The sequence below is a fragment of the Balaenoptera ricei genome, chromosome 8 (genome assembly GCF_028023285.1).
Source record: "Balaenoptera ricei isolate mBalRic1 chromosome 8, mBalRic1.hap2, whole genome shotgun sequence".
Classification (NCBI taxonomy): Eukaryota; Metazoa; Chordata; class Mammalia; order Artiodactyla; family Balaenopteridae; genus Balaenoptera; species Balaenoptera ricei.
The window spans coordinates 24,174,064-24,199,745 of record NC_082646.1 but is presented as its reverse complement, the minus strand read 5'-3'; the positions used below and the strand labels follow the sequence as shown (position 1 = coordinate 24,199,745).

Sequence of the window (25,682 nt, the reverse complement as noted above, 5' to 3'; positions counted from 1 at the left end):
CACACTCCCCAGGGTTCACAGTGCTTGAACTGCTAGGACCTTCTTTCTTCCCTTGCATGAGCCAGGCGCTTACCCTCCTCGGCACATTTCCTGCATCCTTGCTGTTTTCTGTGCCTTGAATGCTCTTCCTTCCGCAGGTCCTGGCAAGGCAGACGCCCCCTCAGCCTTCATGTCTCAGTTCAAATATCACTGCACACCCCGAAGCCTCCTCGGGCCTCCTACTAAATCACCCTCTATCAGCCTCTCTCCTTGTCTTCGTAGCTCTTATCACTATCTGAAATTATCCTGTTTATTTATTTGTTGGTTTACTTATTTTCTAGCTTCCCCATCAGAATGTGAGCTTTATGAGATTCTTGTTCATTAGCTTTCACAGAACCCAGAACAATGCTCAGCAATAAGCAGACAATCAGTAATTGTTTACTGAAGGAATGCAACCACCTCGCCCTGCTCCGAGAGGTAAAGGTATGAAGAATGTGCTTTACATGTGCTAATTCTTTTGATCTTCACAACAGCTACTAAAAAACAGATGTGATGAAACCCACTTTATAGATGAGGGAATCAAGGTTCAGAGAAGTTAAGTGTTCAAGGCTGCACAGCTGAGATTCAAGGCTGTCAGAGCTAAGATTCAAATTTAGGGCCAGCTGACTCCAAGGTCACTTTTCCTAAAATCACATTGCCTCCCGTGGACTTCCCATTATCTGCCCAGAAGAGCTAAGGCCACGGCAACGTCAGGAAATGGAACGTGGGAGTTAATCCCCAGAGTCCTCAAAAGAGAAACTGGCCCAGGTTGGAGTTCACCGTGTAGAGGCCCCGGCCGCCACCTCCAGTAGAGACCAGCACAGGTGTCCCTCCCTGGGGAGGTCTTGCCTCTGCGATCCTCCTCCTGCCGGTGCCAGGCTGAGGGATGCCTCTGGCAGCCGTATCTTTGGCCTGGCCCATGTTCCGTTGTAAACTTAACGACTCGTGTAACTGGTGGCTGCCTCTAACTGCCGAGTTCCCGTTGATCGCCCTGACGGGTAGGGGGGCCAACACACACAGATGCAATCTGTGGATGTGACGGGCACCCACCGTGCTCTCTGCACTGCACTGGGTGCTGAGGGGCCCTGCCTTTCAGACCATCCCTGAGTGAAGCAGGGATTATCAGGACACACTACACTCATCTGCAGTCCCTGCAGGGAACCTTAGGTTGCGTGACACGCCCCCAGGAACTGTGAAGGGACTCACGGGTCAGACATTGGGTGGCTGGCCATTGAGTTTGAGACGCTCGTACAAAGGAGAGGAGATTAAAATTTGGTCTCTAAAATCAAGGGACCTGTGCTTTGTCACTCCCCCTTTCTCATATCCCTTGCTTTTACCACTATTAAGCTGGGTGGTTCAGACAGGAAAACAATTCACCTTTCCTCTCCTCACCTCTACACTCCCCTTTGCCTGGCCTAGCCAGCTCCTGCTTCTTCTTTCAGACTCAATCCCCTTGATTACTCCTCCAGCAAAGCCTTCCTGAGCCCCACCGGGCCAGGTACCCCTCCTCTGTGCTCAAAACACCCCACGAATGACTGGATCCTGGTCCTGACCACATTGCACTGTAATTACATGCGTGTGCGGGTCTGTCTTCCCCACCAAACTGGATGCTTATTCACTATTGCATCTCCAGCCCTTAGCACCATGCCTGGCACAGAGAAGGAGTTTAGGAGTAAATATTTGTGATGGGTGAGTTACTGAATTCCCAGACCACATGTTCTGACATAGTTGGGAAGATCTGATCACCCCCGTTCTAGTCTCTGTGCTATTAGCATTCGTAGAATCTTAGACAAGACCTCAAAGATCATCTAGCCCAGCACACAGGCACCTGTACCCTGAGGTCCCTGCACTGGAAGGGTGGCCCTTGAAAACCACAAACAGCAAGAGAATGATACCCTGGGAAAGGCTTGGCCACAGGCTACTGAGAGCTCCTAAGGCTCTGAGCCTGCATCGCTGACTGTTTAGAACAAACTGTTGGTGACTGGGTCAGGGACCGGGCCCCCCACACTGTGTGACACTGCGACTGCTCCCTCTCGGGTCTGTGACATCACCTCCACACACAGCAGCCACTCCAGCCTCCCTGACGCAAAAATAGCCTGCCAAATTGTCAGAAAACAATTAACCTGAGACTGGGTAACAAGAAAGTAGAAACATGTAAGAACAAAGGAGATGGCTCCTAATAGCAAAGTTTGCAATGGCCTGCCTGGAAGCCAGCACCAGAAGACCTGGGGGTCAGGGCTTCAGTCATCAGGATCTGCCCCTGATGCTTCATCTCAGGACAACAGAGCCCCCCCTTTCAGCATGAGCTGGCTGCTTGGCGGGCGTGGGAGCCTGCAGGGACCCCCTGTGGCCAGTGACGAGAGGAAAAGGCAGCAGCTCAGGAGAACGGCACACAGTCTCCCCGCACACAGTCTCCCCGTTGCCCGTGGAGAAGCAGCAGCTTCTCTGCAGCCGGACTCGGAGAGAGAGGAAAGAGAAGAAACACTTAGGAAACATCAGGTGACCAACCGCTGACTGGCAAGCTCGTGGGGAGAAATGAGAGACAGAGACAGAACAGCGGGGAGGCGACACAGACACGAACACAGACTGAGAAACAGAACTCCAAAACTTCAGAAAGAATTGCTAAAAAGAATGAGTTTTCACAATCAATGAGATCCTGAGAGCAGGAGGGGCCCTCCTGTGAGTTGGGAGGGGAATATGAAAGCATAACCAGAATGTTCCGGACCTCATCCCCGGAAACTGCAAAGCCAGAGCACATTTCCTTTCAATTCCCAAACTGTGATCACCTGAGGCTTAGGTTCCACGCCCCCGCCAACCGACCTGTCGGCCTGTCTGCAGCTCCAGCCTCCCCGGGAGGCCACCCCCATGGAGCCCATGAGCTTACGGCTCTGCGGGGAACAGCGGGCTTCTGCCAGGGGGTGCCGTCACAACTGCCACGCGGGCCACTAGAGAAAGGGCCTTGCTCTGCCCCTGCTTCTCAGTCCTTACCGTGGGATCCACCACACAGCATGCCTGAGACCAGCTACGTTTACCATGAATTTCCCAGAGGACTGGAGGTACAGAAGGACCTACATAGGCCCCTTACCCACCTGCCTCCCACCTTCTGCCCACCCACCTTCACAGGGCCAGCTGTCACCCACCTCCCATCACCAGAAACATGCCAGGCACCTCCACGCTCTGGAGTCTGAGTCCGAGAGACATTGCCTCACCCCAGTCTAAGGCCTCCTCCCGAAACCAGTGTGTGCCCTGGATTGCCCCCTTTCACACCCCACCCCTTCCAGGGGGCACCACTCCCACCCACCCTGTAGTCCAGAAGTGCGTGGGCAAGTCCATTTCATGATATCAGAAAACAGTACATTTCCCAAAGGCTGGCTGATCCTTAAATAACCTCGGGTGGGGAGTGTCAAAAGCCCAGCTCAGGGGGCTTCCCTGGTGGCGCAGTGGTTAAGAATCTGTCTGCCAATGCACAGGACACGGGTTCGATCTCTGGTCGGGGAGGAATCCCACATACCAGAGCAACTAAGCCCATGTGCCACAACTACTGACCTGCACTCTAGAGCCCGCGAGCCACAACTACTGAAGCCCACGTGCCTAGAGCCCGTGCTCCACAACAAGAGAAGCCACTGCAATGAGAAGCCCACACAACAAACAGTAGCCCCCGCTCGCTGCAACTAGAGAAAGCCGGCACGCAGCAACGAAGACCCAACGTAGCCAAAAATAAAATAAATAAATCTATAAAAAAAAAAAAGAAAGGGATGTGATGATAAAATGTTATAATAATTTAAAAAAAAAATAAAGGTCAGCTCAGGTTCCTTTTAGTCTTTTAAGAGTTAGGGGCCCAATCCCACGCAAGTTCCTTTTCACATGTAGATGCCAGTGAATTCGCTCCTCAAAACTATCAATTGAGGGACTTCCCTGGCGGTCCAGTGGTTAAGATTCCCCCCTTCTAATGCAGGGAGCGTGCGTTTGATCCCTGGTTGGGGAGCTAAGATCCCACATGCTATGTGGTGGCCAAGAAAATTTAAAAAACAAAAAACAAACAAACAAAAATTTATCAATTGAAAGTTTGGAAATCATCAGGGAAATTCGAATCAAAACCACAGTGACTTATCACCTCATGCCTGTTAGAATGACTATTAGCAAAAAGACAAGAAATAAGTGCTCTAAGGATGTGGAGAAAAGGAAACCCTTGTGCACTGTTGGTGGGAATGTAAATTGGTGCAGCCACTATGGAAAATATAGTGAGGAAGTTCTAGAACTACCTACCGTATGATCCAGCAATCGCACTTCTGGGATTATATCCAGAGAAAATAAAATCACTACCCCAAAAAGATACCTGCACCCCTGTGTTCATTGCAGCATTATTTACAATAGCCAAGATATGAAAATAACATATGTGTCCAATGACAGATGAATGGATAAGGAAAATGTGATATATATATATATATATATATATATATATACACACACACACAACGGAATATTATTCAGCCCTAAAAGGAAGGAAATACTGCCATTTGTGACAATATAGATGAAACATGAGGGCATTATGCTAAGCAAAATAAGTCACATAGAGAAGGACAAATACTGTATGATCTCACTTATATGTGGAATCTAAAAAAATGAAATAAAATAAAAAGGACGCACACACAAAACTAACTCATGGATACAGAGAACAAACTGATGGCTGCCTGAAGCTGTAGGAGGAGGGGGCTGGAATGGGTGAAGGTGGCCAAAAGGTACACACTTCCAGTTGTAAGGTAAATAAGTCCTGGAGATGTACTGTAAAAAGGAAGGGAGGGAGGGAGGGAAGGAGGAAAAGATAAAACAAACCATGTTGCCCGCCATCCAGTTCCAGCTACATACACCCTGAAAGGAATTAAGGGCAAAGATCGGGAATGAGGCATGCTGTGCTCAGGGAAAACAGGTAGAACAGGCCCTCAGATGGTTAGATATTTTCAGGAGAAAATTTCACAAACCCAGCTTCTTGCATCTTCCTGTATGTAGAAAAGCACTAAAACCTTTAACTGAGATATCTGTTCCTTGTGATTAACAGTAACCTTCTACCAAGATGTGTGCTTGATTGCACATAACCTTTCTCCAAAATCGCATATCTACTGACCTCCCCCTACCTCTTCAGAGCAGTTCCTCAGAGCTATCTGAGAGGCCATCTCCCCGGCTATAGTCCTCAGTAAGTCCCTAAATAAACCCGAATCTCACAGCTCTCATGTTGTGCATTTTTATTTCAGTCAACAGAAGGAAGAGAGGGAGGGAGGGAGAGAGAAAGGAAGAAAGAAAGAAAGAAAAAGGAAGGAAGGAAGGAACGAAGGGAGGGAGGGAGGGAGGGAGGGGGGAAGGAGGGGGAGGGAAGGAGGGAGGGAGGAAGGAAGGAAGGAGGGAGGAAGAAAGGGAGGAAGGGAGGGAGGAAGGGAGTGAGGAAGGGAGAGAGAAAGAGAAAGGAAAGGAACGGAAGAAAGGAAGAAAATAAGGTTACTTTGCACTCTTTGGCTTCAAAATGGGAGTCCACATGGTCTGCCTTTGCAGAGTTCTCTCTAGCCCTCCTCCAGCCACTTTGGCACATTCAAACCCTTCGTCCCATCCATCTACTTCCAGGCCTTTGCACAGCTGTGTTCCGCCTGGCATATCCTTCTTTGCAGTTCCTACTCATTTTCAAAACTCAGTCCAAACATTTCTGCCTCTAGGGAATGTTCCCTGACTTAAAACATCCAACCTAGTCGTCCCTGCTCTGTGCTCCCATCTCCCATGCCTGCGCAACTCATAAGAGGTACTCGAAAATGCTTCCTGACTGGAAGAGTGATTGAAAGAGGACACCAGGATTAAAGTCCCTTGAAGGCTACCATGGAGACACTCATTGGTCACTAAAATCTTTCCCCTTCTATTATAGGAATAGAACTGCAGCTGGGCACTGGCTACAGGAAGGGAATACTTTTCCCAATGCCCCTTGCTTCCATGGGACTAAATTCTCACCACTGGAAAATGAGCAAAAGTGATGTGTCACTTACAATACATCCACATGCTCCTCATGTTCTTTCTGGAACCCATGAGTGCCTGCATGCCAGCTTTAGGCAGCAGTTCTGGCTAACGCCCTAGGGATGGTTCCAGGTTCCTGAATGCCCTTGTGGAATAAATGAGCTCATTTATTCACCATAGACTGTTGAATGAGAGAGAAATAAACCTCAATGTTCTTTAAGCCACTGTATTCTTGGGTGTTTTTCTTACAATAGCTTTTCCTTTCGCCCTAACTAGTAATAAGAGCAAGCAGTTTCCTGGCATGAGTCGCATCTGGTTCCAGCTCACAACAGCGATCATGCCCTCTAAGGATCAACTTCATATGACGTGATGGTTAAGAGCAAGTACTGAGCACGTGTAAGTGCCTCCCCTGCACCAACTATGGCCTCTTTCTTCCAACAGGTTGACCCATCCCTTCCCTGTCCCTTCCCGGCACAGCAGAGGATCCAGTAGGAGCCAGCACACACTCAGTAGCAACACTAATCAGCAAGTGGTCTCAAGCAAGTCACTGGCCTCTGGGCACATTTTCCCTCCTTCTCTACAATGAGGGGCTGGACTAGATCAGTGCTTCTCAGCCCTGGCTGCTCAGTAGAATCACCCAGGGAGCTTTAGAGAACTGAGATGCTGAGTCTCACGCCAGACCAGTTAAAACCACATTTCTGTGGGTAGGGAACCTCTGACATGGAACTAAATTCGGTTTTCAGGTTGACTCCATCATACCCTGGAGGCATATCATTCCACTCACGGTCCAGCCCAGCACAGCCTCCAGTGGGATCTGAGTCTTGCTGATAACCCAACACCTGGGACAGTAGTAGGTGTCACACATAGTAGATGCTCATTTTTCCTTCTGAGAGGTGGCTGTCATTTTGGATAAAATTCCATATTTCCTGCACTTGATTTCAGGATATATAAATGGAACTTTCTCTAAGGAGAAGGAAAAAAGCTAAATTCATTTGCTTTTACTCCTATGGGGTCCCCAAGAGAATGATGCAGCAGGAAGAACATGAGCTATGTAGTCATTCAGACCTGGGTTTGAATCCCGGCTCTGCCCCTCCCTCCCTGTGTGGCTTGGGCAAGTGACTTACTGGCCCCACCCCTAACCAACATGCCGCTTTAACTACAAAGTGAAGAGCATCTCCTAGAGAATGAAAATATACAACTTGCAGCAGCCCTGGTGGAACCTCTCAGCCCAGTTTCCTTACCTGTAAAATGGGAATAATAATAGTTACAACAGACTCGATGCAAAAATATGAACAATGTATATGAAACAGCATAGCACCTAGCGTATAGAAAGTGTTCAAAAACTGCTTATTTTCTCCCACTCCCCCCTCCAACATTTTCTATATGGCAAACCTATGCACATGCGTCCCCTGAATGGGAGGGACCCCTATTCCATAGCCATGGGGGATCCTTGCGAGGACCCGGTAGATGCAAGGTGGCTGAGATGCAGGTGTAAAGGAGTCTGTTTACTGCAACTAAAAGGATTTGACTAAACCACTTAGCAAGTAGAGACAGGCAGAGAAAATCATGAAAGGAGCCAATTATTAAGGAAGCCACCTAAAAGAAGAACAATTATTCTGGAGTTTCTGGGAATAATATTAACGTATGTATAACCATTTGCAAATTTTGGCTTAGGAAATTATGAGAAACATGGAAACTGAAGCCGAGCTCTCTCACTCTCACCAGTCACCACTGCAAAATCAGTTCATTTTAGTCAGAAAGTCAGATGGGGGGCTTTGCAGTCTACAGCTGATCCACCCACAGCTCAGAGGCTCTTCTTAACCTTATAAGGGAATCCTCATGGACAAAAGAGCTAGGAAAGGGAGGACAGCATCTTGAGATACACCCTGGTGGCCACTAGAGGGAGATGCTTCCTTGTGAAACATGCCTTAGCCGGCTACCTACCAGGGAGGATTCTTAGCTGAGACCAGACGATGCGAGGGAATCCATTCCCCATCTTCCTCTTTTAGAGACGTCAGGAGGCAGCATCCTCTCAGGGACTAAATGTCTGTCTCTCCACTTTGGTCAAGGCCAGGCGGTGTTTTACAAAGTCCATGTGATAACCCAGAGTTCCTGCAGAGCAAGACCACATGACAGGTGGGGCAGAGGGAGGTCGAATGAGGGAGCCAGGAGAAGAAAAGTCTACTGCTGCCCTCAAACAGCTGAGGGGGAATGTGGAGGGGGCATACCTACTCAGTGCTGCTTCAAATGGCAGATAGGATTCGTGGGTGAGCGCTGCAGGGAGAAACAGATGCTCGGTACCAGAAGGACTGCTTGAAAACAGAGCTGTGTAAACGTGGAGTGGATTCTGGACAGGGAGCTAATCCAGCTGGCCTTGACCATCTCTGGAGGTAGTGTAGAGGGGATGCCTGCACTGTGTAGGAGGTTGGTCTCATGGTCTCTGAGTCCACAGGAAGGAGGAAAATAGTCTGCGTGTCCCCTCTGCCCCCCGTTATACTACTGGCAAAGTAGTCTAACTTTGCCAGTTACACTACCACATGCCACTGGTGGGCGTGGCTGCTCTGAGAGAAGCCATCCCACCGAGGTTTTCAGAGCCACACCTGAGACCGTGCCCACCATGGACTAAAAGACTACCGACTGGGTCAGGATAGCACGAGTCCAGCTTTGTTGCATCCCTGCTGCTCCAAACGCTTCGCAAAATATAAAAAGGGAAAGCCAAAAGATATAGTTGGACTGAAAAAACAGTATTAACATCTCTTTGGATGACAAGTGAGCAGAGCGGAAGCTCGAGGCTCCTGGGTTCCAGGTCTGGAAGCCAGCAGAGTGTCAGGGGGCTCAGCTCTAACAACAACAAGGGTCGGGACACCCGTGCAGGGTCACACAGGTCCCTCCGCCCGCAGCACGCGAGCCCCGGTCCTGAGGCCGGCCGGGCATGCCCCTCTGGACCTTCTCCATGAATTTCACCAGCCCGTCCTGTGCGCCCCTCCCCCTGCCCCTCCTCTCCGCTGGGGAACGTTTTACACAAAGTACTTCCGGACGACACTCAACCAGAAAGTCATGGAAAATTCGGCACTCTCGGCTCGGTGTCCCTGGCAACCACTCCGGGTGACCCTGTGGAGGCTGCAGCAGGACTGGACGGGCTCCAGAACTCCGGGTTCAATGTTGTGGGATCGCCGAGGCCGTGGAGAGGAAGGACTGGAAGCGCTCCGCTGCTTAGAGTCCGCTTTGGGTAGGTCACCCCTAATCCAGAAAGGAAGCTGACAAAAACTGTGGCCAAGCGCAGCCTGGGGTGACAACCTCCTAGGAAGCTGTGGGCCCAGGGAACTGGAGGACAAAGCCTTTCTTCCAGGAACCAAGTTAAGATGGCCCACCATGCCATCCCCATCTCCAACCACCAGCCAGCAGTATAAGGCCTGTTTCTGGACCAACCAGAGGTTCAGGGGGCCAAGAGGAACCAACCACAACACCTTTAGACAGGTAGGGTGGAACACATAGGAGAAAGAAAAAAAATCCCAAAGCTTCCTATTCCAAATGAACCTACAAATCTAAAATTACAAAACACATGAAGAAATGGAATGCTAAGCATTAACAGCCAAAAACATCAATAATCCAAACGTGACCCAACCCAGATGAAATCAGGTTTAGGGAGAAGCATAACAGACGTATGTAAGTATGTTGAGGAAGTTCCAGAGATAAATGAAGGTGTAATGTCTGCCATGCAAACAAAGGCGATGACCAAGTAGCACACGCACTAGCCTGCTGCAGCAGCACCCACGGCAGTAGATCACAGAGAGGAGCAGGTCCCCGTGCCCTTTTCTCTTAGGACCGCACAGAGAGGTCTAGCATGGCCGGACCTGGGACTGCAGGAGAGGCACCCTGACTCTCAGCTGTTGACTGGAGAAGGCTGGGCCTCTTTCCAAAGCAATCAGAGGCTGGGATGCAACAGCAGTATGATGTGGCAGAACCTGGGCTCAGTGATCTTGGTGGGAAGAAGCGCCAGCCTAATCCCTTTTGATTGAGACTGAGGTCCAAGCTGAGTGGCTGCAGCTAAATGAGTTAGCAACCTAGTGCTGGGGATTCATAGTTGCAGAAAGAACCAGCCCCCCTCTCCAGGCACGATGGGGGAGTGAGGGCGTGCGGCTGGTACCCAGTCCTTGCTGTTGATCACGATCAACTGTCAGAAGCCCTCGGGCCAGTTCCCATGGATTCCTGTGGGAAGCCAGCTCCGTTTCTGGGAGGCCCATCTGTGGAGGGATCAGTCCTAGATAGACCCATTTTTACCTCTCAATATCTACTTCAAAGAGAACAAAAACAATTATGAAACCAAAACAGGTAGATACGGAAAAAATGTTTTCATCTTGGAAATGAAAACATAGTGATTGAATTTAGAATTCAGCAGCCACAAAAATCTCTACACTGGTCACAGTCAGAGAGGGAATTAGTAGGTTGAAAGAAGGCACTGTAGAATTCACCCAGAATGCAGCCAGAGCACAAAGAGATCAAAGGTATGAAAGTTTAGTTAAGATAGCGGACGGACCACGAGGATCTAACAAACATACAAGTAGGAGTTTCAGAAGAGGGTGAAGGGAATAGTGAGGAGGTCTTACTCAGTTTTCGCTCACACCCCACATCCAGTCCAGCAGCAGGCTCTCTTGACTCAACCTTCACAATACACCCTGAATCTGACAGCTTCCACCCTCCCTGTTCCTCCCACCAGGACCCAAGCTGCCATCATCTCTTGCTTCTTAACTGATCTCTAGCCCCGTGACAGTTTTGTCTTCGTGTAGCAGCCAACGTGATCACTAAAAGACATAAATCTGATCCTGTCATACCCTGCTCAAAGCCCTCCAGTGGCAGCCGAAGTTCAAAGCCCTTACTGTGATCTACAAGCTCCTTCATGACCTGGCCTGGTGTGCAGTGAGCACGCCATGCTGCCTCTCATCCCAGCCTCCTGGCCACAGCACTGCCTCCTTGCTTTCCCTCCAGCACTGGGGGTGCTTCACCCCAGGACATCAGGGCTTGTTTTGCCCTCTGCCTAAGGGAAGCACCACCAGAGAACCACATGGTTCACTAACTCCCTCATTCATTCAGCTCTCTGCTCAATGTACCCTCATCAGAGAGGGCTTCCTCATCTTTCTATCTAAATACCCCACCCCACGCCCATCACTGGCATTACAGATCCATGGAGATGGAATGCTTTTGATGTAACTGGTTATCCATATGGAAAAATATTTGATTCTTATCTCCCACAGTCACAAAAATAAATCTCTGGTAAATTCAAGACCCAAAGGTGACATGTAAAGCTTCCCAACTTCAGGAGAAAATACAGAAGGATATCTTTTTAATACTTCATGGAAGGAGAGGATTCCTTTTAAAAGACTCAAAAAAACAAAAGCACTGCCCATAGAAGAAAAGATTATAGATGTGACTACGTTAAAATTAAAAATGCGTACGTAGCAAAACACACCATAAAGAAAGGTAAACGACAAGTCACATTTTGAGAAACAATATAATACATACAAGCAACAAATGTTCAGTACCTGTAAAGAACTCCTACAAACCAATAAGAAAATGACAAGCAACCAAATAGAGCAATGAGCAAAGGTTATGAAGAGGTGCTTCTAGAAGAGAAAGCCAAAATGGCCATACTATAAATGTTATATAAAGGAAATAGTCCTTGAAACAATGAGATACTGATTCACACCAAATTTGCAAAAATTAAAGCACGACAATTACAAGTATTAGCAAGGCTGTGGAGCACTTCCCATCACCCCTGACAGAGGGACGTTAACCCAGAGACCTGAAACAAAACCAAAAAGGAGCCTGCAGTTCAAGGAACTGAGGGAAGGGCTTCCAGGTGGAAGCTTGTGGGACGCCTTGAGCTGAGAAAGAATTGAGGAACAGAGGAAAGGATGGTGCAGCCAAAGCACAGCCACAGGAGGAAGAGGGATGCTCGCGGTGTCACACCTGCAGGATGTAGAGTAAGAGGTGACAAAGGACAGCGTGTGCTGAGCAGCCTGCACTGAGATTCTTGGTGACATGTCCATCTGAGCAGGCTTCTTCCCTACCTCCTTAGTCTCTATCCAGAGCACCAGGCACATCCAAGTTCTGTGGGAACTGAAGCTCATGCCACGTGGAAGGCTGACTTGAAGAAGAAGGTTACAAAATTCAAAACAGCTAGGCCCCCGTGCAAGGGACAGACCTTGAAGGGTAAGCACCATTAGCTTCAGGTGAATCTGCTTCTGCCTACACATATCATAGTTTGCAATTAATGTGTTTACTTCTTAATTGCCTGTCTGTACCACTAAATTGTGTGGTCCATGGGGGCAGGGGTGTCTTTCACACCGCCTAGCCTAGTACTTGTCACAGAGTAGGACTCAATGAGTCTCATAGAATGAATTAAATATATTGCACCAGCATCCCCAAGGAATGAAAATGATGTCCTTGGAATCTTCTCTGCCCCATCACTCAGACCTATGGCTCCTCTGGTCCTGGGCTCTGCAGTTAGGAAGCCTGTATATGAAGTCAAGGCCTTCTGCAGGCTCACAGTAGCCTTGCTTTCCTCCTCTGTTTCCCACGATCACCCTCCTCCTTCCCTCTCCCATGAGGCTCTACTCCTCCCTGATCATCCCCTGGTCCTTTCCTCACCGTGCCTTCATACATATCCAAATCCTACACTGTCCTCGGTCCAGATCAAGTGCGTCCTCTTCTCCGCCACCAAGCCCCCACTAGAACTGATCTCCCCTTCATCTCAAGCCCCACATCCCACTATCTTCCTTTGCTTACGGTGACCATCCCTCTCTACCTGATTTTACAGCTGTTTATGTACCTTAAACCCTCTCCCAGGGATAAGCTCCTCGAGGACAGTTTAGTTCATCCTCCTGTTTCCTCCTACCCACCCACTATCCAGATGGAGAGTGCCTTATGCTAATCAGTACTGATTGCATGAATGTGAGTTGTTCATGGGCTATATCAGCAAGACTTAACAACTAATCAATAAGGGATTAGAAGATATGATCCAGCAATCCCACTCCTGGGCATATATCTGGAGAAAACTATAATTGAAAAAGATACATGCACCCCACTGTTCATTGCAGCACTGTTTACAATAGCCAAAACATGCAAGCAACCTAAATGTCCACCAACAGATGAATGGATAAAGAAGATGTGGTACATATACAAATGGAATACTACTCAGCCATAAAAAAAGAATGAAATATTGCCCTTTGCAGCAACATGGATGGACCTAGAGATTATCATACTAAGGGAAGTAAGTCAGACAGAGAGAGACAGATATCATATGATATCACTCATATGTGGAATCTAATCTTTAAAAAAAGATACAAGTGAACTTATTTACAAAACAGAAGTAGACTTACAGATATCAAAAACAAACTTATGGTTACCAAAGGGTAAATGTGGCAGAGTCGGGGTGGGAATCAGGAGCTTGGGATGAAAATACAGACACACTACTATGTGTAAGACAGATAACCAACAAGCACCTACTGTATAGCACAGGGAACTCTACTCAATATTTTGTGATAAGCTATATGAGGAAAGAATCTAAAAACGAATGAATATATGTATATGTATAACTGAATCACTTTGCTGTACACCTGAAATTAACACAAGATTGTAAATCATCTATACTCCAATAAAATTAAAAACTTTAAAAAATAAATAAATAAAGTTTTTTGGGTTTTGTTTTTTGTTTTAAAAAAGTAGGAGGTGTAGTATGTTTGGAGAGAGTGATCTAGGAGGAGAGTAATATGAGATCTGGGAGACCACGATATGTTGGACCATGCTACTTAGGAGTTATAGCAAGGACTTTGACTTTTACATGGAGAGAGATCAGAAACTGAAGTTTTGGAGCAGAGTGTCATGATCTGAGCTAGTTTAAACAGAATCACTGTGGCTGATGTTTTGAGAACAGATTTTGGGCCGTGAGAGCAGAAGTAGAGAGGCTAGGTAGGATAGTCCAGGCAAGACATCATGGTAGATGGGAATGGTATGGACTAGAGGAGGAGGTATGGCAAATTCTGGATATATTGAATGTAGACTAGATTTGTAGGACTGCATGCCAGCTGCTTCTTGGATATTGAAATTCTGTTTAATATAGTATGATCATTCCTAAGTTATATGTTGTATCTATAAGTCATGATTCTTAAATCGTGTTTAAGAACTCATTCATTTACATTTGTCACCTACTGATTTTTCTGTAGCGTTTGCAGTTTTTCTAACATCATAGTGCTTTTAATATGCTGTCTTTAAAGACAGCTCTATATTTGGTGTTTTTAAAAACATGTCTTTGTTCTGTATTAAATTTATCATCTTCCCATCCAAAAAAAAAAAAAAAAAGTAGGAGGTGTGGAGAATGACACCCTGGATTCTGGTGCTGCCATTTTCCAAGGTGGAATACAGGAGGAGAAACAGGAAAGACAATAATTCCATTTTAGACACAAGGGGTTGGATGTACTAGAACACACATGTGCCAATAAACAGACGGCTCTGGCCCCCTGGAGAGAGGGCTGGCCTGGAAATTATGCCAAACATTTCCAGTGACATCACTGTCTCCATTTAATGAATAGAAAAATAGAATTTGGAGAAGGAATTTGTTCAAACTTGGACGGTAGAAAGTAGTAAATCCCAGTAGTGGACCCTATCTGACACTACCCTGTGTGGGGAGAGGAGAGGACACAGAAGTCTCTCCCCAGGAGATTCAGAAGATTCTAGAGATTCCAGATTCTACTGGTGACTCCAGAGGTTTGGGGGATATCCAGGGCTAAAGCCACCCCTCTCTTGAGCCCCAGGTCCTCAAAGACAGACGAGTGCAGTTGGAAAAGCACTGGCTCAGGAAATGTGACACCCGCTACTAATTTATGTTTTATCTTATATATTTCCCTCTCGGTGCCTCAGTTTCCTCAGCTGTAAAATGAAGTTAAACAAATGATCCCAAAGGTCTCTTATAATCCTACCATAGATGAATCAGTAGTTCATGTCTTTAATTCTTTTATTTTTTAATACAAGCCCAGGGCCATTTCTTTTTTAAGCACTTTGCTTCTGATTATAATATTAATATAATTTCCATAATGTTCACTGTAGAAAATTTGGTAAAAGAGAAAAACCCAAAGAAGGAAAGAAAAATCACTACAGTATCACCAGTCAGAGACAACACTGCTAACACTTTGCTGTAATTTCTACTGGTCTTTCTTTCACCGTGCAAATATATATCTTGTCTTTTTTTAAAAGCAGAAATTGGGTAATAAAAGCCACTACTAACTGAGCATCTGCTACACATCAGGCTCAGAACCAAGTGCTCTATGTCCATATCAACAGTCCTTACAGCAGCCCTGCAAAGAAAACAGCCACGGCTCGAATTTACAGAAAAGAAAACCCAAGGGCAAAAAAGGCCAAGTAACCTTCCTGAGGCCACACAGCCAGTAAGGAACAAACCAGAATTCCAGAATGCCTATTGTTCTAGCTTTCTGAGCTGGTTTTTTGTGATTTTTTAAAAATTTAATCCATCTTTAATATGCTCCCATTTTTCAAATACTTTTCTACCACATTATTATAGGTTGCTTCAAGATACTAATCACACAGTCCCTTAAGATGTTTTTGACTTTCACTACCATGAAGAATGCTGATTATCTTCCTTCCATATAATTCTTTCCTCTCAGCAGTAATTTTTGCCTTAGGGTAAATTCGTAGAGATTGAACATTTAGGCAAAAGGATACGTGCATGCATGCTTAAGGCTATTGACAAAGAGTATCAGTTTGCCTTCCCCAAAAAAACTGAACAATTATTCTCCCTTTAACAATTTATAAAAGCTCCATTTACCTCCAGCCTCATTAATGTTGGGAATTATCTTATTTTTATTCATCTCTGCTGATGTTATAGGTGAAATTTCTTATCAATGAAGCTGAACTTCTAACATCATTGACCATTTCATGATTCATCTTAATAATCGTTTATCGTACAAATCCTTGGAAGACAGGAGAGAAATGAAGGGATGGGATGAAAGAGAGGGAAAATTAATTTTATTCATTTAAGAAAACCAAGTACCTAACACATGCAGAGCATGTTTTAAGCCCTGCAGGCATTGAAATGGATAGGAGGGAGCAAATATTGAGCACCTACTCTGTGCTTAACCCCAGGCATGTAGAGTATGGTGGGAGACACAAAGGGAGGTACAAGATTTATCCTCCAAGAACTTGCAATCTTGCTGGGGAGGGGAAAAAAAACCACACACAAGAAGGTGTTCTGAACTTAATTCCCCACTTCCCTGTTCTTTCAGGGAACTGCCTTTCCATGTCCAACGTGGCTTTGGGGAGTTAATCTTGAACTACTGTTACACGGCCACATGCCTCTCTTCCTGGATCACCTGAGAGCCCCAGAGGGCAGGGATGGTGTCTTACTCACACTCCCGTCACATCATGTCAGTGAATGATTTCATAATTCCTACACAATTAATTATTCATTTTTGTAAAATAATGGCAGGGTACCCTGTCCTCTGCCTACTGCCCTGCCCACCCCTGCCCCCCATTAGTCCACTGTATGCCTGACAGCATCAGAAGCACAGGCAGGCACTCGTCTACAGGGGTTTGGGAATATTCAGTAAATTAACATGAACAGCATGAAATGATTTGTTTGATTAAGTCACCACCACACTCCCTTCCGCCGTCAGATCCTAGGATTTTCCTCTGTCCGTTCATTTACACGGCTGAACGTGCAGGGGGATTCAGGGTCTGGGGTTTGTTTGCAAGCTTGCTTGCTTGTGTTTCACCTTCTCATACCTTACTGATGTTCCTGCCCTCCCAGGCCCCACAGACCTCATGATCATCTCCTGCCCCTCTTCTGAGTATCTGACTCAAGAAACCAGCCCCTCTGCACGTAGGCCGAACAAGGTTCATTTCACAAGCCCTCTCGGCTTGTTTCTCCCCCTTTCACCTGCTGCACTTTCCTCTCCAGCCCATCCCTCAGCCCCACTCCTGACAGTTTCAAACCCAGCCTTGCAAGGTCTCCTTTCTCTTTTCTCTAAGGCACAAGAGTTTTCCCTTTACTGTTCACTGATGTATATCATCTGTATCTCCCACTGGCATCTAGGGCCAGTACAGCTAAAGAAACATTTGCTTCACTCAAATTCTGATGTTGAATTGAAACTGAATTAATTCAAATTCTGCTTAGAATTTCAAGAGAGTTTCAGAACAGTGCAGGCTGGAGGGTCTGGGAAGGACTGGCTGCCAAGGTGGGACTGGAACCCAGGTAAAGTGTAAGATTTAGGTGACAAGGTGGGCAGGGGTCTTTTTCCCCTAGCCTCATTCTTTCCTTTTCCCTTCCACCTCCTTCTGAGGAGGCTTCAGTAAGACAGAGAAAAGAGGTAAATTGTTAGCAAAGTACCATACTGAAGGAAGTGAGGGTAGGCCGTTGGTACCCCTGCCTTGTTCACGGTCCATACACCAGCCTCAGGAATGACCCGGGCCCTGGACTTGCAGCACAGCCGTGAGAGAAGCTGCGAATAGAAAAGACTAAGAGGCCTGTGGAAGAGAAAAAGAGGGAGACCAGAGCAAGAAGGTGATCCCCAGAGGTATGACTGAGACATGCTGTGAAGGGAAAAGTGAAGCAATATTCTGCCCCACCCTCTGGATGGCACGTGTATCAGCTAATAGTAAACTCTCTTTCTGGTGCCTATACACCTACCGTGTCACCGATACAACCAAGGGGTTGTGTGTAAAAACTGTCATTGTCCAGATACGCCCTGCACAGGTGCTGTATCGACGTTATCTCACTGAATACCACCACGTGCTGTGCACCCAAGACCAACAAGACTCCCAGTCAGGGGTTCTCAGACTTTGAGGTGCTTAAGAATCACATTGGAGCTGAGCATAATGGCACACAGAGGTGTCACACCCTTAGATCTGGGGTGGGGTCCAGGAACATGCGTTTTTAATAGGCATACTGACACTGATGTAGATGTCCAAGGACCACAGTAGTCTATCCAAATGGGATCATTCTGGAGCTCCAGACTGGCCCTGGAAGGCCAGTGGCTTCCCTTTGGACCCTTGGAATCAGCCAGTCTGTTAATGCCTCAGAGCCTGCCAACCCCTGTCACTGTCCCAGTGAAAGCCCCTCCAGTTACCCCTGCTCCACGGGACACTTCAGTGCTGTTCCACCCTCCCCCCCTCCCTCCTCCTCCCCATCTCTCTGTTTCACTCTCTCACCAACCTTCCCTCTGGGCTACTTGAAGCCCCCACTAACTGGTAAACTCCCCTACATCTTTGACCCATTTCCTACACCCTGTGATCTTAGATGAAACCCAGCTCTCTGCTCAGGACACCACTCCCCAAGGCCACCACTAGCCCTTATGGTGCCTTTGGTAAGTCAGAAGAAGGTGGCTCCTCTGGTTAGAAGGTCACATTGATTAAAAGTGCCCCCCTAGGCAGTCCAGCCTCTGAGGACCCAAAATGTGATCAAAGCTCAGATTTCACTCCCTCCCCTCCTTGGACAACGTACTAACTGACAGACTCCAGTCTGACCACTTCCCTGTAGCCCTTCATGGAGATTGCTCAACATCCCCACTCCCCACCGGACCCAAGGTCAAGAAGAGGGGTGCTCTCCTCTTCACTCCCCACTTCCAAACCGTCACCCTTCCCCTTCCTGCAGAAGCCTCTGCCACGAGGTTGTATGAGCCTCTAACGTTCCTCATGACCATCGACCACCAACCTCACACTGAACCCCGACAGCCCTTCTCACTCCTCCACGTCCGCCATCTTGCTGGGAAATCTGGCTCGTCCAGCACCGAGTCACAGCTCACAAACCTCCTCAATCCAGTGGGCTTGGTTTCATTTCCTTCAGATTCCCCCACATCCAGGAACCTTGTCAGAATTGTCCCGCATCAGAAATCTCAAACTCCAGTAGCCCAGCCCCAAACAGTAACTCTCCTGCTCTCCCTCCCACTACATGGGCTCCTCAGCCTCAGGCTCCTGGCCCGAGTCCTTCATTTTCTGTCCCCCAGCCTAGACCACACAGCTGACCTGAAAGCATCTACCTTCTACCTCCTTCTTCCGAGAAAACCTAATGCACCCCATGACCCGCCTCAACCCTCCTCTTCTGTTGAAGAAAAGCACACAATTCTATCATGGCACAAGGGGCTCCAAACTCAACTGTGTGCTGAGTGCTTCAGATAAAGGATCTTTTTCCTTGTGCTTTGTAGGCCATCTTTCCCATTCTCCTCAGGAACTGCTCCAACCTCCACAGCCCTCTTCAAGATGCCCACCCACCCAACCCCAAGCCCTCCATCTCAGCAGACAACAACTCTTCCTATCTTAGTGAGAAAACTGAAGCCCTAAGATGAGAGTCTCCCTAACTTTCCAGCCCCCACCTATACCCTAACCCATCTGCACTCCTTCTTCTCCTTCTTCCCCAGGGGGAGTGTCCTTCTTCCTACCCCAGGCCAGTCCCTACATTCTCCACGTTTGGAACCTGTTTGCATCAGTTGTCACTCCTTATCTTTCTTTTTATTTAGAGTATACTTTATTAGTTTCTGTAATCAAACCCATGTAGATAAGACCTTACATATTTAATACAGTGTGTTACCCCTGTACAAATGGGAAAAAATGTTTTGATGTGTTTAGACCAAATGCTTGTTAATTTCTGTACAATGCCAACCAAACATGGTACAACTGGGATACTTTTTCCAAAGTTGAGAGCACCACTAATGTTTCTAAAAATTCAAATTTTATGTATATAACATATGAGTATATATATGAAGAGAGAGAGAGAGACCAATAGCAATATGTTATGCATTGAGAGCAGCAACAGCTTTTCCAGGTTCTGCAGTCATACAGAGATATCTTTTAAAAAAAAAAGATAAAAAGATAAAAAACAAAACCCCAGAAAACAGCAAAGTTCTGTTACTGTTGTGGTATCTGGCACTATCTTTTTTATTGGCTTCTCAATCATCATCTGGAAAGAAAACATTCTAGAATAGCGTCATTAAAAACAGCTCTGATAAAGCACAGTCACTACTACATATCATAAAGCAGGTACAAGATAATTCACAGGGGTAGGATACAGTACTGTCCTACATCTTTAATACCAGAGGATATAATTAAAAAGGCATTATTTGAGACTTGATTCTACTTTTCCAGCAGAGGGGCCAAAAGTTGGTTATGACATAGCTCTGGCACAGAAATGCACCTTCTTGGATAGGATTTCCTTTCTTTAGTGGCACTGTTCTAGGTACTCACTGATCTTCATGAACATCAGCTAAAACCCATTTAAAAAAACAAACAAAAAACAACCATTGGATTCATACAAAGATGACCGAGGAGAGGCAAGCAAGACTCAACTAGTATTTGACCAAATCTGTCAGGTCTGAAGGGGAAGAGCTCCATGGAAGAAAGGAGATGCCAGGTAGAACTTCAAAGCTTTGGGCCACAACCAAAACACAGCATCATTTCAAACAGAGGCAGTAGCCAAACACTGCCCACTTGGATATGTTCAAGGATGCTGACATCAATATTTCACTCATCCAGGAAGAGGGGGAGATCAGTTGCTGAACTTTGATTGTGTTCAATTCAATCACCATGTTACAAAATAGCAAGTTGTCATAATAAAAAATAAGGCTCCTCTACCAGTTATCTTATGTTTTCATCATCAAGCCTACAAATGCTACCACCATATCCAAGGAACATAGGGAGCAAAGAAACCACATCTGATGTCTTAGCTGAGACCACCACGTTGTTCAGGCTAAGCTATTCCTCTGTGGTGTCATTTCTCTCATATTTCTGGTGTGTCATCTAACCATAAGGATTTTAGTTCTAAATTATATGCACGTAAGGAATGTGTGCACATATTCGTGTATAAATTCTGGTTGAAGATGCATGGCCATCCAGAGTGCATGTTACATAGTAGGTGCGAGCTGGCAAAGCCTCGTTTTCCTGGGGCAGCAGCTGTGTGTCACTATAAATTGCTCCTACGTCCCTTGTGCACCTCCAAGCTCTGGACAGGATAATGTCACAGACCATTTTACCCTTGGCTGCTGGCATTATCTGACTTCATTCTCCCTCTTTCCCCTGTCGCCTCCCCCAACCCTTGCAATAAACCACATTTTTGAGACTTTGTTTCTTCCATTTTGATTGCCTGAGGTTTAACTGGTCCAGTTCTAACAGGTTTGGTGGCTATGGTGGGTGCAGGGGGTGGCTTTTCTTGAGCTTTTTCCTGACCAGGAGGGTCAGTCAGTGTTTCAGGAGGTTTACTGGAACCACTGTCCACTTTCTGGACTTTGCCTCCTATCTGTTTGCTCTGTTGCTGTTCAGCGAAGAACCACCGCATGGACTGAAAAACCTCTGCTCTCTGCCAGCACCTAGGACCAAACGTCTTGTGGCTGAGTCCTGTCCTCACAGCTCTCTTCTGGGCGCAAACTGTGTAGGAAATGGTTGTGTCATTCTCACAGTGGCAGGGGCTGACTGGGACGGCTTCTCATAGACAATGCTGTTTGTTTTGTTGGACTGTCTGTTCAGACTTGTGGAAGTAGCCCGGAAGGGACTAGACGCCGGTGTGGTGCTTCTACTGCTGATTGGAGGTACACCTGGTTTTATCTCAGTGCCACTTCCTAAGGCTTTTAGTTCCATTTCAGACATTTTTTACTGCAGTTGTGATCATGCTGTGCTGAGTTCCAGCAGGAATTAATCCTCTGAAAGGCTGGCTTATTTGCGCAGGACGACTCATGCTCCGTGCCTGCACTTGTGGGGTGGGATGATGTAATGGGGGCTAAAGAGTCTGAAGCAGAGCAGTTAAAGGCTGTCCCGTAGACCCAAAATTAGGCAAGAAAAGCTGGAATGCTGGTAAAGGTACTGTAACCCGCTGGAGAGCCCTCGGTGACTGGGCAGTGTTATAAAAATTTGTCTGACCAGGCTGTTGTATTTGTCCAGAATAAAGATTTGAAGCCTGGGTAAGATCTGCTCTAGCCTGGAGAAGATGTGTATCAGTCAGTTGGGAACCTCCTAGTCCTGATGCCTGACCCAGCTGATGTTCATACAATACAGGAATAGGCTGCATATTTGAAGTTTGTTGAAAGGCAAGACCCAATTGTGCCTTGGCAGGTTTCCGGAGTCGGACAGCTGGAAAGTTGTGGATGGCAGTACCAGAAAGGACCATAGACAGCAGGGATAGACTGCTTTGAATAAAGGCTGGCTGAGATACATACAGTTGAAGTGAAGAACTAAATAATGCCTGAGCCTGGGAAACAGCAGGTCTAGCACCCAGTAGGGCTGGATGCTGTCCTTGCAGTGGTGCATAAAGAGGGATTGGAATCTGCTGGACTGAGTTTGGCTGAGAAAGACCTTGTTGGAAGCCTCATTGCTGAGCCAAAGATGGTGGAGCCAATCGTGCATGTTCAGTATTGAATAATGACTTGGGTCCATACAGAAAGCTGGGATTTGAGCTGCTGCAGACTGAGACATGTAGACTCGTGGGCTCTGTTGCTGCTGGGTGATGAGCAAAGGCATACCGCTTAACTGTGAAAAATGACTTGCAGAAGGCAGGCTGCTTGTCTGGGGTTTCACGTTACAAATATTAGGAGGGTGTGATGCGGTTGTATTCACTTCTTATCTTCCAACCTCTCCTTCTCTAGTGTTTTCCTGCCTCTTACCCTATAAACACATTCAAGTATTGCAACATTTTAAAAACAAACAGGGCTTCCCTGGTGGTGCAGTGGTTGAGAATCTGCCTGCCAATGCTGGGGACACGGGTTCGAGCCCTGGTCTGGGAAGATCCCACATGCCACGGAGCAACTGGGCCCGTGAGCCACAATTACTGAGCCTGCGCGTCTGGAGCCTGTGCTCCGCAACAAGAGAGGCCGCGATAGTGAGAGGCCCGCGCACCACAATGAAGAGTGGCCCCGGCTTGCCACAACTAGAGAGAGCCCTCGCACAGAAACGAAGACCCAACACAGCCATAAATAAATAAATAAATAAATTTAAAAAACAAACAAAAACCTTCTTTCACTTGGGTCTCCCAGCCCCACCTTATCTCCCTTCTTCCTCCTTTATTAAAATCTATACTGCTCTCCCCACTTCCTTCCCTCCCCAATTCAATGCACTGCAGTCTCTGATCCCCTAGTCACCACTCCTCGGTCTCAAAAATCATCAATACCTTCCTATTGCCAAATCCAGTGGAGAGCTTTCTATACTTTTCTTATTGATGCACTTGACTCTATTATTCACTTTCTCTTTCTTAAAACTGTCTACTCCCTCATGACTGTAACGCCATCCTTTCTACACAGGTGTGGGTCTCCACTTTGGAATCCTCCTCCACGCACCACTTAATCATTGGGGTTCCCTGTCAATCAGCCCTTAAACTACTACTCTTCACATTCCACACGGTGTTCTTGGACAACAGCATTCAATGTTGAAGTTTTCACTATCACCTATATTCAGGTAACTCACAAGTCTATATCGCAGCCTGGATTTCCTTCCTGAACATCAGATTTGGGTATACAACTCTGTGCTAGGCATCTCCACCGGGACATTTCACAGGCACCTCAAACTAGACCTGTCTCGAGCTGAACTCATCCTCTCCACTCTTACCCCAAACCTGATCCTCCTGTGTTCCCCATCTTAGTCAACGGCACCATCATCCGCCCTTCCAGTCATCCTTAACCCCACCCTCTCCTCAGCAATCTGCCTCTAAGATCTGCTCTTTTTATTGCCCTGATTTTTAAAATCTATCCCCTCCTCTCTATGCCCTGCACCTGCTGGTGATGAATTGTGTGGTAATTCATCATCACTCACCTGGACTATTGAGACAGCCTCCTAACTGGACTCCTAATTCCAGACTTTTCACTCTCACATCCGTTCCCCACACAATCGCTGAAGTGTGTGATCCAAACCAAGATCTGGCCATGTCACTCTCCTGCTTTAAAACCCATTGCCTATAGGATAGAGTTTTAAATTCTTGGCATGACCTACAAGGCCTCCCATTACTTGGCCTCTATTCAGTCTGCAGCATCAGCCCTATCAATCCTTGTACTGAACATTATGTCTCAGTAATTCTCTGCTCACAGCATGCTGTTTCATCCGCCACACTTCTCTCATCCAGGAAAACCTCCCCCCACCTCCTCCACTTGTCTGGGTCATCTCCCCCCATCGTTCAAAACATCTCATCTACTGTTTACTCCAAAAATCATTCTTGCCCTTCATTTGTACTCCTAAAGCATCCTGTGCTTACCTCTATCTTAGCATTTACCCATTACTTTGAAGCTACCTGCTTATGGACCTACCTCCCAACACTAAACGAAATTCAGAATCAGGGATTGGGTGCTGGGTGCTGGTCTTTGCCCACTGCCCCCACCACCCCCGGGCTGAGCACAGTGCCTGACACATACTAGGCACTCAAATAACAATTATTGAATTGATTGTCACAGCAGGGCTATGAATCAGAGACAAACAAAAATACTCAGCCTCAGACAGCAAGTCACACACTAGTAGGTGGGAGAGCAGCAACTTGAAACCTACTCTAAGGCCTGTGCTCTTTTAAGCACAACCTGGAAAACATAAGCTAAGTGTGGAGAAGGAGATGAGAATGACGTGTCAGGGTACCAGCCTAGGGGTGATGGTATATGTAGAGCAATCTAGGGAAATGAAGGTGAGCAAGATTCTGGGGGCAGTAGCATACAATCCTAAGGCCCTGGCGTTGCTGATTCTAAGCAGAGCCCTGATGTGATAAACTGCCAGCAGTGCCAGGCCTGAGCTGCCCGGTAGATAAATCTAGATGCTAGGCCTGAGGCAGCCAGCGTCCCCACAAACACTCAAGACTGTGCTTCACCGCCATCTTCTGAGTCCTGCGCTTACCCCTCTCTTGGGCACAAGCCTCCAGGAAGTTCCTAATGTAGATCAAGACAGGGAATATCCAAAGGATATTACAAGATAAATAAATGTGGACCTGTGTGAACAAGAGCTGCCATGTCCCTCAGCCTCTCTTGAGGGAGGTCCCCATCCTTCTCCCACCCACCCTCAGCAGCCTTCCCCTAAGACCTGAAACAGAAGGCGGCCAACAAAAGGAGTCAAGTGGCAGAAGCTGAAATAAGCCAAGGAAAGCTCAAGTCCAGGACCCCACAGAATGAAGGGAACATTCTGAGACAGCAGGCAACAAGGGGGACCATTAGATGTAGCTGAAGGCCCCCCCACCTGCATGCATCAAAACACGGCCCTCCCTGCACTGGAGGAGGATTGTTCTGGACAAAGAAGGCACAAGGGCATGGGGTTGGAATAATACCAGTGAAAGAAAACTAAAAATATCTATGTTTACAAAACACAGGAAGCCAGTAAGGGTGTGGACAACAATGGATAAAGATGGGGTGCCCTTCTCTGGTAAAATCCATGTCAAACAAAGGCAAAGAGCCAGAATGACCTCATTAGCAGAGAAGCTGGCAGGTATCCGGGGCATGAACACCCCACCCTTTGTCCTCACCTGAGTGTCTGGGGGCAAGCCAGCCTATCACCTCCCCTAGAGAGTTCTAGAGAGCTCGTGTCCTGCCTGGGGAAGAAGTCTGGAGCAGCCTCGGCTCTAAATCATATGTTTCATTCACAGATGGAGACATTCACACACCTCTCCCCACACTGCTTCTGCTCTGCAGACTGCAATGAATGTTTTCAGTTTACAGACTTTCACA

The 25,682-nt window shown here is 47.0% G+C and overlaps 1 pseudogene; it reads right to left on the bottom strand.

Annotated features, from left to right (window-relative positions):
• Positions 1-765: 765 nt before the first annotated feature.
• On the bottom strand, positions 766-23,914 carry LOC132369755 (protein PRRC2C-like; annotated as a pseudogene).
• Positions 23,915-25,682: the final 1,768 nt, after the last annotated feature.